At 37.6% G+C, this 14,682-nt stretch overlaps 1 protein-coding gene across 4 annotated transcripts in view; it reads left to right on the top strand.

Annotated features, from left to right (window-relative positions):
- Window positions 1-14,682, top strand: part of SPRY3 (sprouty RTK signaling antagonist 3) — a 152,969-nt gene that overhangs the window by 127,816 nt on the left and 10,471 nt on the right. The window contains exon 1 of one of the 4 annotated variants that reach the window (XM_082716661.1): window positions 14,189-14,573. The exons of the other annotated variants lie outside the window; for them this stretch is intronic. The gene's annotated coding sequence lies outside the window, so the exon portion shown is untranslated. Of the gene's footprint in view, window positions 1-14,188; window positions 14,574-14,682 lie in introns of those variants that run through there. 4 annotated transcript variants of the gene reach the window in all.

Here is a 14,682-nt window from a genome sequence, read left to right as displayed (position 1 = left end):
TTTTATTTTTTATAAACATATATTTTTATCCCCAGGGGTACAGGTCTGTGAATCACCAGGTTTACACACTTCACAGCTCTCACCAAGCACATGCCCCTTTATTCTCCAGTTAGACTATGTGAGTTCATCAGGACCCAAATAATTTTTAGTTTTATTGCAAATCTGTACCAATTACAGGGCATGAGTGGTGGAGTGGTTATATCCGTACAATGGATTACAATTCAACAATACAAATGACTTACTTTTCTCCACTACTATTACCCAACAGCTCATGATTATTATTTGTAACAGACTTCCTGAGCAACTTCTTTATCTAAAACACATGCACAAACACACACACACACACACACACACACATGCACATGCACACACACAAACATACACACACACATTCAGCTAGATGACAAGATGTAAGATCAATATATAAATTGTATTTCTACACACTAGCTATCAAGAATCTGAAAATGAAATTAAGAAAACAATTTTATTTATAATAGCATCATAAAGAATAAAATAATTAGGATTAAATTTCACAAAAGAAATGCATAGACTTATATCCTGGAAAATGCTAAATATTGTTGGAAAAAATTGAATAATATCTAAATAAATGGAAAGGCAGTCCATGTTCATGGATCAGGAGACCTAATAAGTCTTATTATCAGACTTGTTAGTCTTATTAAGATGGCAATACTCCCCAATAGATTCAACACAATCCCTATCAAAATCCTAGCTGGATTTTTTGCAGAAGTTGATTAATCCAAAGATTTATATGGAAATTCAAGGGGGCACAGAATAGCAAAAAAAAAAAAAAAAACACCTATAAAGGACAAAATAGGAGTACTCAATCTTTCTAACTTCAAAACTTACTACAAAAACTGTAGGAATCAAGACAGCGTAGTAGCATAAGAATAGACATATATATCAATGCAGTAGAATTGGGAGTCCAGAAGTAACCCCTTACATTTATGTTCAATTGATTTTCTATAAGAGTGTCAGGATAATTTAATGGGGGAAACAAATAGTCTTTTCAACAAATGGCACTGGGACAACCAAATAGTTACACATAAATGAATAAAGTTGGATATCTACTTCAAACTATATACACAAATCAACTCAAAATGGATTATCAAAATAATTTATGAGCTAAAGCTACACAAACATTCTTAGAAATAAGCACAGGAGTAAATCTTTATGAACTTAGATTATGCAAAACTTCCTTAGATTAAACAACAAAAGCACAAATGACAAAAGAAAAAATAGATAGATTGTACTTCTCCAAAATCAAAACTTTTTTTGCTACCAAACATATCATCAAGAAAATGAAAATACAGCACACAGAATGGGATAAATGTTCTCAAATCATCTATCTGATAGGGAAATTGCATCCACAATAAATAAGTAAATCTTTTTTAAATTGTAGTTTTATTTTATTTTTCAATGTTCCAAGATTCATTGTTTATGCATCACACCCAGTGCTCCATGCAATACGTGCCCTCCTTATTACCCACCACCAGGCTCACCCAACTCCTCACCACTTCCCCTCTAAAACCCTCAGTTTGTTTCTCAGAGTCCACAGTCTCTCATGGTTCATCTCCCCTTCTGATTTCCCCCAACTCACTTCTCCTCTCCTTCTCCCAGTGTCCTCCATGTTATTTGTTATGCTCCACAAGTAAGTAAAACCATATGATAATTGGCTCTCTCTGCTTGACTTATTTCACCAGCATAATCTCCTCCAGTCCCGTCCATGTTGATACAAATGCTGGGTATTCATCCTTGCTGATGGAGGCATAATACTCCATTGTATATATGGACCATATCTTTATCCATTCGTCTGTTGTAGGGCATCGTGGCTCTTTACAAAGTTTGGCGACTGTGGCCATTGCTACTATGAAAATTGGGGTACAGGTGGCCCTTATTTTTACTACATTTGTATCTTGAGGGTAAATACCCAGTAGTGCAATTGCAGGGTCATAGGGTATCTCTGTAATTTCTTAAGGAATCTCCACTGTTTTCCAAAGTAGCTGCGCCAACTTGCATTCCCACCAACAGTGTAAGAGCGTTCCCCTTTCTCCACATCCTCTCCAACACTTGTTGTTTCCTGCCTTGTTAATATTTGCCATTCTAAATGGGAAAATTGGACAGCTATGTATAAAATGTTCTTTTAAAAAAACCAAACAAACCTGGAGACATGAAGAGGAAAGTGCCCAGAGGAGCTAGTGAAGGACACCAAGAAAGCAGAGAAGAGGAATAGGGAAGAGAAGAAAGTTAGAAACAGAAGAAACTGAGGAATCCAGAGAGAGCAAACAAGGTAGTTGGGGAGAGGGAATAGAACAAGAATAAGGTTCATGAGCTTGGGGGGCTAGAGAGAGAGAACAAGAGAGGAGGGAGGCCAACCTTGTAATACAGGGCTAAGAGCTTTATTGAAGTTTAACAGAAAAGAAACCTTGTTTGAAAGGAAGAGACTGGCTATATTTAGTACTGGGTAGGATGTCAGTTCTGAAAATAAACTGCTCCCAGATCCAAATGTAATCCTCTGTGCTGTTGTCACCTGCAGCAAGCTGGCCTCCCTTCCAGGGGAATGAGGAACATGGACACATCAGCTACCTCAGAGTTCCTGACATTGACAAGGACTTGCTTTACTCCATTATCAAATTTTAAAACTTCAACTTCTGATTAATATGGTGGGGGGGGAAGTAGCATAGCTGGAGAAAGTGAAATATATGTTAGTGTATATGTGGGGCAGGGATGTGTCCTGCTAAATAAAAACAAGAATCTAAACACCATGTGGCCAGATGCTTAATACAATATTTGCTACTTCTATGGTATACTTACAATACATGAATGTGAACATAGGGGCCCAGAAGGAAGTATGATAGGCTATGTAGAAGGATACACTTGAGGTACACTATAAGTGGCATAGAGATAAGTCCTGTGGAGAGGTCATGCATACACAATGGCAGACAGGCCAAGGTCAGGCTACATTAGGAAAAGACAGAGACTTAAAGTGCATTTATTTATTTATTTTTTTTTTTCCATCTGTAACAGTTTTTATTATTTTCATCATGGAACATGGAATAAAATGTCTGATAACAGAAGACACCATATAGATATGTGGTCATTTTGCTGTAACAGACCATCTGCCTACCTCTGTACAACATGGTTGAAGAAGCATAAAATGAAGACCCAAATCCCTTTATATTCTTGAAGACCAGATGCCTTATGACATGACTGATGGTGGGGAGAGATCCACCCCAGTGTCTATCCAGAGGGTAGACATTAGGTAACAGGCAAAAGAACCAGCTGTCAGGAATCTGAAGCACCGTAGCATTTTGTAATTTCATTTAAAGTGCATTTATACACACACACACACACACACACACACACACACACATATCCAATGGAAAAAAGTTTCTTCAACAAGTGGTGATGGAAAACTGGGCAGCCACGTGCAAAAGAGTGAAACTGAACAACTTGCTTATACCATACACAAAAATAAACTAAAAATGGATGAAAGACAATGGAATGGAATAATATTGAGCCATAAAGAAGATGAAAAAAATGCCATTTGCAACAATGTGGATAGAGTTGAATGTATTATGCTAAGTGAAATAAGTCAGTCAGAAAAAGACAAATATCATATGATTTCACTTATATATGGAATTTAAGAAATGTAACATGTACATGGGGAGGAAAAGAGGCAAACCATAAAATGGACCCTTAACTATGGAGAACAAATTGAGGATTGCTGGAGGGGAAGTGGATGGGGGGATGGGTTAAATGGGTGATCGGGATTAAAGAGGACACGTGTTGACTAGCACCAGGTGTTGTCTTAAGTGATGAATCAATAAATCCTACACCTGAAATTAACATTACACTGTATGTTAACTACCTAGAATTTAAATAAAAACTTGAAAAGAGAAGATATGGATCAGGAATGGCAATATGGGCACCACTAGTACACAAATTTAAGTCATGTGAATGGATGAGCGTAGTAGGAGAGTGTGTGGAAGAATGACAGAAAGGAAGACAAACTTTGGAGATCATACATATTTAAGGGACTGGCATGAAAGAAGTCCATCAAATAGACTGAGCTGGGATGGTCAGAAATATGGCAAGAGAATCATGACAGTGTGATGCCTGGAAGCCAGGGAAGTAAAATGTTTGAAGTTGAGTGATCAACTATCAATTCCAACAGAGTGGTCAAATGAGATATATAAAGTATCTGCTGGTTTGGCATTGTGGAGATTACTAGAAAATTTTGTGAAAGTGCATGTATCTTTCAAGCAGTGGTTCTTTTTTTTTTTTTAAAGATTTTATTTACTTACTTGAGAGAGAGTGAGAGAGAGCATGAACGAGGAGAAGGTCAGAGAGAGAAGCAGACTCCCCATGGAGCTGGGAGCCCGATGCGGGATTCGATCCCAGGACTCCAGGATCATGACCTGAGCCGAAGGCAGTCGTCCAACCAACTGAGCCACCCAGGCGTCCCTCAAGCAGTGGTTCTTAACCATGACTGCACATCAGTATGATATGTGGAACTTTATCAAGCTACATATTCCTAAGTCTCACCTCCAGAGATCTCATTCAAAAGATCTTGGGTGAGACCAACAAATCTGTGTTTTCAAAAACTCCCACACGGTTCTTGAATATACCATGTTTTCCCTTACCTCTAGACCATTACAAACACTATTATCCTTTCTTGTAGTAATGGAAACTCCCAAATATGATCCAGACCTCCTAGATGAACTCTAGACCCAGATATCTAACAGTTTATCAGAAATCTCCACCCATCATCTTTCTTTATCCAATAAACTTGATATAGTAAGGCGGCCACTATTTGATGTATGGTAGTCATGGAAAGTCTTTCTCATTAGATGGCATTAGATAAGTCTCAAAAAAAAAGTGAGAGAAAAAGCCATTTAGCTATATGGGCACAGCATCTCCCACATGGAGGGTAGAGTAATGCAAATCCCAAAGCCAGAAAGTTCTTGGAATGTTCTAGGAAGAGCAAGAAGGTCAACATGCCTAGACTGAAAGAAATGACGGGATACTGGTAGCAAAGGAAACCGGAGAGGTAGGAGAGGGCTGGATCCAGAGGAGTTGAAATAATCTGACTTGTAATATTAAAAGGGTCACTCTGGCTGCCCTGTGGAGTACATATTCAGGATAGGGCCTTCGGTGCAAGCTAAGAGGCTGTTGAAACAGTATAGACTAGAGAAGGGTAACAGTGGAAGTGATAAGATAAAATTGAACCTTAGAATTCTGGAATTCTGCTTGTATTTTCTTCCATGGGTGTACCTGCCTGGCTCAGTCTGCAGAGCATGTGACTCTTGATTTTGGGATTGTGAGTTTGAGCCCTGTGTTGGGAGTACACTTTGCTTTTAAAGTAGATCTCCCATTGAAATACCCGTTTTATCTCAGGGTTTTTTTTTTTTTTTTCCATTTCAGTGATCACCTATACTGTACACACACACACACACACACACACACACATATCTTCTTTGTCCATTCATCAGTCAACGGACATTTGGGCTCTTTCTTTAATTTGGCTATTGTTGATAATGCTGCTATAAACACCAGGGTGCATGTACCTCTTTGAATCTGTATTTTTGTGTCATTTGGGTAAATAACTGGTAGTGCAGTTGCTGGGCTGTAGGGTACTTCTACTTTTAACTTTTTGAGGAACCTCCATACTGTTTTCCAGAGTGGCTGTGCCAGTTTGCATTCCCATCAACAGTGCAAGAGGATTCCTTATTCTCCACATCTTTGCCAACATCTGTTTCCTCTGTTACTGATTTGAGCTATTCTGACAGGTGTGAGATGATAACTGATAGTGGTTTTGATTTGTATTTCTCGATGATGAGTGATATTGAATATCTTTCCATGTGTCTGTGTTAGCCATCTGGATGTCTTCTTTGGAAAAAGGTCTATTCATGTCTTCTGACCATTTTTTAACTGGATTAGTTATTTTTTTGGGTGTTGAATTGTGTAAGTTCTTTATATTTTGGATACCAACCCTTTATTACGTATGTCATTTACAAATATCTTCTCCCATTCTGTAGATTGCCTTTTACTTTTGTTGACTGTGTCCTTCACTGTGCAGAAGCTTTTTATCTTTTTTTTAAAAAAGATTTTATTTATTTATTTTACAGAGATCACAAGTAGGCAGAGAAGCAGGCAGAGAGAGAGGGGGGAAGCAGGCTCCCCGCTTCACATAGAGCCCGATGCGGGGCTCCATCCCAGGACCCAGGGACCATGACCTGAGTCAAAGGCAGAGGCCTTAACCCACTGAGCCACCCAGGTGCCCCCAGAAGATTTTTATCTTGATGAAGTCCCAATAGTTTATTTTTGCTTTCGTTTCACTTGCCTCAAAAGAAATATCTAGTAAGAAGTTGCTACAGCTGCTCTCAAAGATGTTGGCTGCCTTTGTTCTTCTCTAGGATTTTTACAGCTTCCTGTTTCGTGTTTAGACTTTCATCCACTTTTAGTTTATTTTTGTGTGTGGTATAAGAAAGTGGTCCAGTTTCACTCTTTTGCATGTGGCTGCCCAATTTCTCCCACACCATTTGTTGAAGAGATTGTCTTTTTTCCATTGGACATTCTTTCCTGCTTTGTCGAAGATTAGTTGACCATAGAGTTGAGGCTCTCTATTCTGTTCCATTGATCTATGTATGTGTTTTTGTGCCAATACCATACTGTCTTGATCTCTACAGCTTTGTAATGTAACCTGAAGCCCAGAACTGTGATGCCCCCCGCTTTCATTCTCTTTTTCTTTGTCTATTCAGAGGTCAACAAAACGGAGCTGGTTCTTAGAAAAAATTAATAAAATTTATAAACTCTTAGCCAGGCTTATCAAAAGGAAAGGAGCTAGATAAATAAAATCACAAATGAGAGAAGAGAAAAAGTAACTAAAACCACAAAAATACAAATAATTATGAGAGAGTATTATGAAAAAATATATGCCAACAAACTGGACAACTTGGAAGAAATGGATAAATTCCTAGAAATATATTAACTAGAAAAACTGAAACAGGAAGAAATAGAAAACTTGAAAGACCAATCAATAACCAACAAAGAAACTGAATCCATAATAATGTTAAGTGAAATAAGTCAGAGAAAGTCAATTATTACATGGTTTCACTTATTTGTGGAACATAAGGAATAGCATGGAGTACGTTAGGAGAAGGAAGGGGAAAATGAAATGGGGGGATTCTGAGTGGGAGATGAACCATGAGAGACTATGGACTCTGGGAAACAAATGGAGGGTTTTAGAGGGCAGGGGTTGGGGGGATGGGTGACCTGGTGGTGGGTATTAAGGAGGGCACATATTGCATGGAGCACTGGGTGTTATACACAAACAATGAATCATGGAACACTACAACAAAAACTAATGATGTACTATATTGTGATAACACAATAGTTAAAAAAAGAAATTGAATCCATAATAAAAAATTTCCCAACAAAGAAAAGTCCAGGGCCAGATGGCTTCCCAGGGGAATTCTACCAGATATTTAAAGAGCTAGTACCTATTCTTAAAGAAATGAAATAATAGAAATGAAAGAAAAACTTTCAGACTCATTCTAGGAGGCCAGCATTACTTTGATTCTGAAACTAAACAAAGATTCCAATAATAGAAGAGAACTACAGTCCAATATCCCTGATGAACATGGATGCAAAAATTCTCAACAAAATACTAGCAAATTGAATACAACTGTATGTCAAAAGAATCATTCATCACGTTCAAGTGAGGTTTATTCCTGGGTTGAAAGGGTGGTTCAATATTCACAAATCAATCAACATGACATACCACATTAGCAAAATAAAGGATAAGAACCCTAACCCTTAATAGATGCAGAGAAAGCATTTGACAAAGTACAACATCCATTTTTTATTAAAAACCCACAACAAAGTAGAGGTAGAGGAAACATATGTGAACATCATAAAGGCCATATATGAAAACCCCACAGCTAATAGCATCGTCAATGGGAAAAACTAAGAGCTTTTCCTCTACTGTCAGGAACAAGACAGGGATGTCCATTCTGACCACTGTTGTTTAACATAATACTAGAAGTCCAAGTCACAGCAATCAGACAACAAAAAGAAATAAGTCATTCAAATTGGCAAGAAAGAATTCAAACTTCCACTCTTTGCAGACAACATGATGCTCTATGTAGAAAACCCAAAAGACTCCTCCAAAAAACTGCCAAAACTGATGCACAAATTAGGAAAGCTGTAGGATACACAATTAATGTGCAGAAATCTGTTGCATTTCTATACACCAATCATGAAACAGCAGAAAGAGAAATCAAGGAATTGATCCAATTTACAATTGCACCCAAAACCATAGGATACCTAGGAATAAACCTAAAGAGCTGTACTCTGAAAACTATAGAACACTCGTGAAAGAAACTGAAGATGACACAAAGAAATGGAAAAACATTCCATGCCCATGGGCTGGAAGAACAAATACTGTTAAAATGTTTATATTACCTCAAAGCAATCTACGCATTAAATGCAATACCTACTAAAATACCACCAACATTTTTCACAGAGGTGGTACAAAAAATCCTAAAATTAGTATCAAATTGATCTATATCTTCTTATAAAGTCAAAATCCATGTATAATTCTGCCTGGATTACCATTTATGTACTACATGGGGACCTCAAACCCAACATTCTCAAACCTAATTTTTTAATGTTCCTTCCATATTTCAGTATATGACATGATTAATAGCTCACATTTAATAAGTCACTTAATCTTGTTTATTCTGTAGTCTGCATATCATCCATTTTTTTTCATCCACACTTCCCCTACCTTGAGTCAGGCCACAATTATCTCTCATCTGATTTAGTGACAGGTTGTGTTGTAGTTTATATGTTTACATGTCCATTTATTCTATCAGACTATGAGTAATGAGAGGCTAAGATCACTCATTTACTCATTCAACCAGTATGTATTCATCTCTATATCTTTCACATCTAGTGTATTCCTTGACATTAAGTAGGTGCTCAGTATATGTTTGTTTTACTGAATTACATTGAAACTTACTATGTTACAGATGAGAAAAAATGGGCCTATAGAAGAAAAATGACCTGCCAAAACTGCAAAGGCTAAGAAACTAAAATTTGCATTTCCTTACTCTTAGTCAACTTTTTTTTCCACAGAACAACTTTGTACCTACCTCCTACCCCTCTATGCTCTCCCACATTATTTTTTTTTGTCTCTAATTTTTCTATACCATTCTCTCATTATTGGTAATATTGCTCCTATATTTGTTTTCCAGCTTCAATGGGAAAAATAATTATCACCATCCTTATAGGCTTTTCGGTTAAGAATCTGTATTTCCTTGGCATTGTTTACTTCTGGCATCATCACTGCTGAATCAGGATGACCATAGGTCAGCTTTTCGTCTGGCATTTATAAAGAGTTCCTCTTGATTTCAATAGGGTATGGATAAAACTGGCCTTATGTAGGAACTCACAGGCTCTCAAATGGATTTAGCTGCAGTCTTGGAAAAACAGAATGAGGAAAGACTTTCAGAATTTGTGTAGAATACGTGTTTTATGTAGACAAACTAAGAGAGTATGGGTTATAATTGTAAGTGAGAGAAACTGATATTTTATTGGATTTATGGATGAAGATTCTGATAATGATTATTTTAGACACTGTATTTGACCATCATACAAAATTGTTTCTTTATGTATAATCTATTTCTTCTTGCTACAATTTAGTAAAACCTAAGTAGGAAACCTAAATAAGCTCAGTACACTCTAGGAATATGAAGAAAACACGTGGGCCATGCCTTCTAGAGAAAATTTCTGCTCCCAATTTGTTCAGACTATGAGTATAGGGGACCCTCTTAAAATGGTTTATAAAACATATTGTTTTCACATCTTTGTATCTTCATTAGTTCTGTTATATCTGCTTGTAATTGTTTTCATTCGTCCTTTTATTTATCAAATATTTTCTGAGCACCTACTCTGTGCCAGGCATTATGCTAAATTTGGGAGATTCAGTGATGGTTCTTTTTCCACTTCATTCTCTCATCCCCTCTCTTACCTCTTGGTTTTTGCAAATGGTATTCCCTCTGGATCTAATGCCCTTCCCATCCTTCAATTTTATATTTAAATATCACTTTTTCCAGGAAGCATTCAATAACACCCTCAATATTGGATTGGGTGTATTTCCTCTCTGCTCCCTTACACTTATCCTTAACACTTATCCTTTATTATGCTTGTCTGTTTGCTACCTTTCCTACTAAATTATGAACCCCTTGAGACCGGGGATTCATTGACTAATTATATATTAATTAATAGCATATATAACCTAGTATCTATATTAATAACATAGAATTAACTTATTCTATATATTAATTTATTACTATATTATTATACTGTGAGCCTATATTAAGGCATCAATGAAAATAACTGAGATTATTCAAACTTCTCATCTCTTAGGATGATACCCATAAAAAATGGTGATTAGGTTAATGATCATTCATTCAACAGTGCCTTCTATGGGCCACTCACTAAGTTCTGATTATTCAACAACTAAATTTCTTACTCTTGTGCAGTTGACACTTAAGTGGGTAGGGAAAGATGTTTGTTCTGTGCCAGATACTGTTCTAAGCATTTCACATGTTTTAACCCATTATAATTCTCACAACAACCCTATGAAGTATATTTGTAAGTTGTACTGATTTTACAAATAAGAAAACAAGGCCCAAAGAGATTAAGTAACTTGGCCAAGGATATATAGCTGGCAAGTGGCTGATCTGGAATTCAACTCAGGTTGACTCATTTCAGAGTTTACACTCTTAATCACTACACCAGAGAACCCTCTCATCTGTAAATCTCTTCAAGGATTTTTGCTCTAACTTTTCCAAATTACTTGATATCCCTGAATATTCCAGGTCATTATATACTGTCTAGGTATCTGTCCTTTTCTTTATCACCCTTAATTATAATTATCAACATATTTTTATTTGTGCTTTAAGCTGTTGTGTTTCTGAAAGATTGTTTGCAGTTTCATGATTTTTTAAAAGATATTGGGATAGTACAATTATATACAGAAATTGGTGTTGAGACATTACAAAATTCACTATGTGATATCTGACAACCTGATTTACAAACTGGTTAGAATCAGTGTATTTCAGGAAACATGCTTTCTTAGCTCTTTAGTTAATGGTGTGCTTTTCAGGAAACACATTTAGACATATTCATTGAATTGTCTAAAATTATACAACTAGTTAGTGAAAGTGTTGGCCTAGAAGCAAACACAGGTCCTCCTGTCTCCCAGTCCAATGCCTTTTTTCTCTTTATAGATACCTTGTTGACATTAACTCAAATCCAGCTGAATTTGGACATACTCTTAGCACAGATCAACACACCTACGTCTAAAAGCCAGTAATTTCAAAAAAATAAGTAACCTTGAAGAACACCAGATAAATCACTCTGCCCTCCAAATATCTTCCTTACTACTATGTTTGAGAAATCTCTAAGTTATAGTTTTATGATTAATTAAATACACTCTTCCATACGTACAACAACTGGTTGTCCAAATCATTTCTTTTTTTTTTTTAAAGATTTTATTTATTTGACAGATAGCGATCACAAGTAGGCAGAGAGGCAGGCAGAGAGAGAGAGAGTGGAGGAAGCGGGGCTCTCTGTTCAGCAGAGAGCCTGATGTGGGGTTCAATTCCAGAATCCTGGGATCATGACCTGAGCTGAAGGCAGAGGCTTTAACCCACTGAGCCACCCAGGTGCCCCAAATAATTTCTGATATGACAGCTAAGTCAAAAAGATTTTGAAAAAAAGGTTAAGTATTTAACAAAGTGTACTGAATAACCAGGACATAAATGAAAGTGTTATAGGAGTTGCAAATGTAGAAGTAAGTTAGGGTATTAGTAAAAACTATCAATCATAGAGCTTTAGAACAGAAAGGAGCCTTAGAGTCAGGGAAGTATTCGCAGAGGAATTAGGACCCTGATGTAGAAAATGAATAAATATATGCAATCATGTGAAGGATACATATGGAAAGCTGGATTGGCAGCCATGTGAGCTGGTATTTTAGAAGAGTGAAACATTCAATTTTTCTTATGTTCAAAGATATGTTGAGAAGTGATTGAATGTATAGAGTCAGAGAATAACTTGATTGACAAGCAAAGCAATTTAAACTTAATGCTGTAGGAATTAGAAATTAGTTTTTGAACAAAGGAATAAAGTATGAAAATAAGTCACATTTAAGAAAGATATATTTGTGGGGCGCCTGGGTGGCTCAGTGGGTTAAGCCGCTGCCTTCGGCTCAGGTCATGATCTCAGGGTCCTGGGATCGAGTCCCACATCGGGCTCTCTGCTCAGCAGGGAGCCTGCTTCCTCCTCTCTCTCTGCCTGCCTCTCTGCCTACTTGTGACCTCTCTCTGTCAAATAAATAAATAAAATCTTAAAAAAAATGCCAATGGCATTTTAAAAAAAAGAAAGATATATTTGGGATATATCTGCTTAAATTTAAAACTGGAGCTTAAAGTAATAAAAGGATTTCAATCATTGAAATCATCTCCTGCCTTTCCTGTGGGCTTCATTAGGGTGAGAACAATTTCTTAATTTTCATATTCACTCTTCATTGAGCACTTACTATATGCCAGACACATGATAAACCTTTCAAATGCAAGACCTTATTCAGTTGATAGGAAATAGCACAATCCTGTGATGTGGGGACTATTGTGTTTCCATTTTATAGACGAATGGAGGAAACAGGTACAGAGAGGTAAAGTGACATGCCCAAAGTCAGATAGCTCATAAATTTAGGAGCAAAAATTTGAACCCTGATCTGTTTGAACCAAATCTAGCTAGGACAGTAGTTAGCACATAGTTGATGTGCAATAAATACCTGTTGAAAAAATGGGTGAATGAATTTATCAGTGAATCTATCCTCTTCTGCTGATGAAACTACAGATTAATGTTTTTCATGATCCTGATACCCTCAAGTCAATATTAAGAGTAAAGAAAATGTGTGAGCCATGAAAGAGAAAAATTTACATAGGCAAATCTCTTGGCTCTAGAAATTCTGAGTAGGAAGAGATCTGGATTTGCTTAGAAATTATATGCACACACACACACGCACACATATGTGTGCGTGTGTATGTGTGTGTGTATACACTATACATACCTACATATCAATAAAAGAGTTTGGAGAACCTTTGACACACACATACACATATGAGTATGTAGACCCACACAAGCATGTCTATTTTTAATCCCATGCTTTCCTCTGTTTTCTTAATCCTCCTGAGAGGGTGTAAATAACAGAATGTCAGAGCTAGAAGGGACCTTAGCAATTACCAGCAATTATCAGATCTTTTCATGTAAATGTAGAAATTGAGACACTAGAGGGAAAGTAAATTGCAAAGGTCACACAAGGAGTTAGAGTGAGATTAAGGATCTCAGGTTCATGACTCACACAGGTTTGTTTTACTCTGAACTGTCACCATTTACCATCTCAATTTTATAGATGGGGTAAGAAAGGCATTCTAAGAATGTTGATGATCGAGCTCCTGCTACTTGTCCATTGCAGCAGGACTTGAAATCAGATCTTTTATTTTAAATGTGAGACTTGTTTTCAACCAAGTGCTTCTGTCTCGATGCCCAAAACAAAGACCCGTTCCTACTGAATTAAATAGTGGACTGGGGATAATTTACAGAAAACTTTGTCCTTCACTTTAAGAGAAATTGTCCAAAGCTGCTTTATTTTCAGAAGACTGGCAGCCCTAAGGGGGCTGCATGAAGGCAGGGATTTTGTCTTCCTTATTGAATCCACAATACCCAGCGCAAAAGAAGGCACAACATTTTTGTTGTTGTTGACTATATGGCATACTAAAGGCAGGAAGGCAAAGTAAGGTGGGTAATGGTTTCCCAGTGGATGATGGATGGATAATCATTATTAGGGTTAGTGGGAATGAATGTGGGTAGGAGGTGGGAGAAACCCTTAAACAAAGGAGAAGCTCTGTCTGATAGAAGCTGCAATCACTCCGCAGAGATATTTAAATGAGGCCTCCTTAAAATCGTTACTTTCCATCCCACCCCCTATTCCCCTTTAAATTTTGTTTCAGTCATTACCCAGGGACCGGATACAGAGATTCCTATGGGGAGTTCTAATGGGTCGATTCAATTTCAGCTGGATGACGCCACTTAGCTAAGCATTAAGAGCTACGGCTCCGGGAAAGCCAACGACACAGAGAGAGGGAGAGAAAGAAATTATAGCAAGGAGCAATAAATCCGTTTCTTCCCATCCTCCCCTATAATCCATTCACAAGACCTTCAGAAATCACCTACATTCACAAAACAGCCGGCTAGCTGAGCTGAACACACTGCGGTCTCACTCCCCTCCCCCCGTCTCTGCAGATGATATACCAGCACACCCTGAGCTGTATAAATAATCACACACTAGCGGTATCTATTGCTCTGTCGAGATACCCTGTGTCTACAACTGCAGTTTCTGCTGCTTCGGTTCATCCGTCAGATTGGAGGAGACAGAGGCGGAGGCGGAGGCGGAGGCAAAAGAGAAAGAGGGGGAGGAGGTAAAGAAGGAAGAAGGGGGGAGGGAAGGGGGAGGGAAGAGGAGAGGAAGGAAAACGCAGAAGGAGGAGGGGGAAAAGAAAGAGGAGGAGGAGGAGAAGGGGAGGAGAA

The sequence above is a fragment of the Mustela nivalis genome (genome assembly GCF_964662115.1).
Source record: "Mustela nivalis genome assembly, chromosome: X".
Classification (NCBI taxonomy): Eukaryota; Metazoa; Chordata; class Mammalia; order Carnivora; family Mustelidae; genus Mustela; species Mustela nivalis.
The sequence above is the reverse complement of the archived record's forward strand: the minus strand, read 5'-3'. Positions and strand labels throughout refer to the sequence as shown.